Raw genomic sequence first — 3559 nt, forward strand, 5'->3', positions numbered from 1 at the left:
CTAGAGATGATGATATACCTGTTTTAACTCTTTAAAGTAGACTTTGTCAGGATTGGTGTAGCAGATCTCATGCTGCAACATTTCTGTGGCAGCAAGCTGATAGAAGGAACCAAATGGCTAAGGAGAAGAATGACTTTTAGACAAAGTTGGTGGCTCATGGAAGACATTTTGGATGAATCCTAATTTAAATTCAAAGCTGGAAATTAGTTGTCAAAGTAATACATTCAAGTTTTCTTACTTTTGACTAAAGTGTACATGTTAGCAAACTTTGGCTCCAAGTTACTTGTTAATTACTCTTTTGTCCCCACCCCTAGTTTACTATAAATAGGGGGTTTGGTTTAATCTTTTGGTAAGCATTCCAAGCCATTTCAGTAATAAAGAACCGAATTTATGTCCTCTAAACTTTTGTCTTTTTAGTTCCGGTTTAATATATATTTTGAAGGGTATTATGAAGTTCCATAGCATTTCTGTAGCGTTCTAATTTTCCTTTATTTATTATGCTTTCTATTTTTACATTTCGTTCTTAAATACAGTCATTTACATTCCGTCATTTAATTTCATGTCTTTACTTAGGGCCTGTTTACCAAATTTTCCATTAAGTTCTGTATGGATAAATTTGTCTGTCTAGATAAAAGTTTATTGTTGTTTACTTTTTTATCTGAATCAATCGTCTAAATGACAATAATGACCAATCTACCCTTCAAACTCAAACCAAAAATCTGTTGTTCATCAAACCAAAAATCCAAAACCGATTCGATGGAGAAGACGATGGCTCCCAACAAGATAAATTTTTCAACCGATTCGATGGAGAAGACGATGGCTCCCAACAAGATAAATTTTTCAACCGATTCGATGGAGAAGACGATGGGATAGTACGAAAATAGAAAGACAAAACCCTTGCCACCTTCGCCAACCACCAGCTCCTCCGTCTCCGCCATCCACCGTCGAAGAAATTGTGGCCATCCCGTCGATGGAGAAGACGATTGCACCCAAAAGCTGTTGGAGAAGACGATGGCTCCCATCCCGTTGATGGAGAAGACGATGGCTCCAAGACCTGAAATCGTCGGATGGAGAAGACGATTCGTTGGAGAAGACGATGGCTCACACTCCATTCGTTGCTCTCTATCTCTGGTCTAGGGTTATGAAATGAAAGAGGGGATGGGATTGAAAGGGGGAAGCGTGAGATTGAAAGGGGGAGGCGTGAGATGAGGGTATAATTGTCAATATTTTGGCTTAATGGGGACAACACACCCCTTCCCTACTGTGCGAATAAGCCRACATATTTATCATTAAGCCGCAAGTAAACATCCATATATGGCTGTGCGAATAAGCCAAAACAACCATTAAGCTGATTAAGTCAAAAGTAAACACCCCCTTACTGCTATTTACATTTCTTGCAATTTTCTTTCCGTCGTGAGTAGTTAAATATCTTAGCTTGGGTGTGAGACGGAAAGAGTGAGTTTGTAAATCAAAAGAATGTAGATTCTTTTATGTAACAACAATGTTTCATTATTTCATTTCAAGCTTTGTAAAACCAATGAAACTTCTCAACGAGTTGATCATCGTAAAGTGTTAAAGTATCATGGACTCTAAGCTAAACCATTGATTGCACGTCACATTTAGATTATATGGGAAATAGACTTGAGAGAGTTACTGACAAAAAGATTTGTTATCTATTTTTTTCAAATTGGTTAATTCTCGACAGGTTGATCACTTTGAAGTGTTAAAGTGGAATGGACTCATAGATGAGTATGTGAATCTACTCGAAAAAAAATGATTTTTAACAAAGAGATTTGTTTATCCGTATATTTTAAGAACAAAATTTGTCACTTTCACTTGTCCGGATACCACATAGAGATATGGGTTAAAAACTATAACATCAGTGTAATGGTGAAGTACAAGAGGAATACCCACAAAATAAATGATGAAAATAGTTATTATTAATTGCATGTTGTGGCATTTGATAGTACTGGTCTATTGGAATTTGTATTTACATCTCAGCCTAAGTCTTACACTCTAGCTTTCTTTTATTATATGTTAATTTTATCAAGTGTTAACTCACACAAATCAAAGTCTTCAAAATTGCCATCTAAAATCATTTCCTTCATATTACTTTTATTAAACTTTTGTTACAATCCATGTGGATGATACTCAGTATTTGTATCATTTTATTACTTGAAAGACAATTTTGGGACTCCATCAAAGAATGAGGGCACAAAGAGCATTTTTTGCTCTACTCCATCTTAATATGGCGTTACCTCCCACACTTGTCGAGAATGCACCACTTCAAGCACCATCATGTTTGGAAAAATTCACCACCAGGCTTTGATTAAATATCAAGGTTCAACCTTTTCTGCAAAATCTACCGCCACTTTTTGGAAATCCATCAGAACACCCTTTTCAGCAAGAACACCACATCAAGATGATGTAAACGATGATGCAAAATTTGAAAATGAACAACCAAGAGTTCAAGCTCCAAATATAATTAATCTTGTAAATTCAAAAAGTGGAAGATGAACAACCAAGAGTTCAACCTTTGTGAAAATATTTTCCACCCACCAGGAATGCTAAGTCCCAAAATGAAATCTGTCTTTTTAAACAAATGGACGATGAAGTTGTTCCCGATGCATGGGAGAGGTTCAAAGAGCTTTTACGAAAATGCCCTCACTATGGCATTCCTTACTATATTCAACCCAATACGTTTTACAATGGGTTAATTCCCATGGCTAAACATATGTTCGATGCGACTGTAGGAGGGGCCTTTGCAGCTAGTACCTATAAGGAAGGGTATGAAGGGGAATAATAGACTTCGACTCTATTATGCAATCCCTTGGTCGCTTACCCAGTATTAAGGATGAATATCAGTAAGAGGTCCAATATATATTTCGGAAAATAGCTCATCTTAAGGTCCTCCTCACAGGTGATATAACACGCTAAATTTGACCCAAGTGAAGACCAAAGTCCAAGAGAGAGATGACTATGTCATTCATGGAAATTGGAAGTTCAAGGACTAAGAGGTCATCAAATGAAAATAGTGAACTTGATTGTAAGTACGGAGAACACATTTGAATTGAGATATGTGCTTCATGGATATGTGTTATAAGCCAAGAGTTGGGAGGGGGTGATTATAACCTACCTTGGAGGATCAAATGGTATAATGAGATTGCCATTGCATTTCTTTTTAAAAACTAAGTGACCTTTGATCAATGTTAACTGGGTAAACATTTATTTGGAAAGATTATCGATCATCAAAATAATATAGTATGATTTTTGGTGAGCTTCTCTTACCCGATAAGCACTAACCAGGTAAGAGTCACCCTCTTAACTACCTGTAAACATTTTCGGTCCTTGCAATGCCTCTTACTAGATAAAATTATCGGTCTTTGCTATGCTCACCCATAAGATAAGTATTTTGGTCAGTGTTTGGGAAACGGTCCCTAAGAGTACACCCAACAAATAGAGTGTGAAAATGATGAGTTTTGGTGTGCCATTGAGGCAAATAAAAAGCAAGGTTTTAAATGTTAGTGCAACCAGGGGCTTGGCACAATTTTTTTAAAAC

General features: G+C 36.6%; 1 non-coding gene across 1 annotated transcript; it reads right to left on the bottom strand.

Annotated features, from left to right (window-relative positions):
- Positions 1–2570: 2570 nt before the first annotated feature.
- LOC112503121 lies at positions 2571–2676 on the bottom strand. The gene has a single exon (XR_003067860.1). It is a non-coding gene; the product is annotated as a small nucleolar RNA R71 (small nucleolar RNA).
- Between the last annotated feature and the right edge of the window lie 883 nt (positions 2677–3559).

Source organism: Cynara cardunculus, assembly GCF_001531365.2.
Source record: "Cynara cardunculus var. scolymus isolate 2C chromosome LG 1, CcrdV1, whole genome shotgun sequence".
NCBI classification, from domain to species: Eukaryota; Viridiplantae; Streptophyta; class Magnoliopsida; order Asterales; family Asteraceae; genus Cynara; species Cynara cardunculus.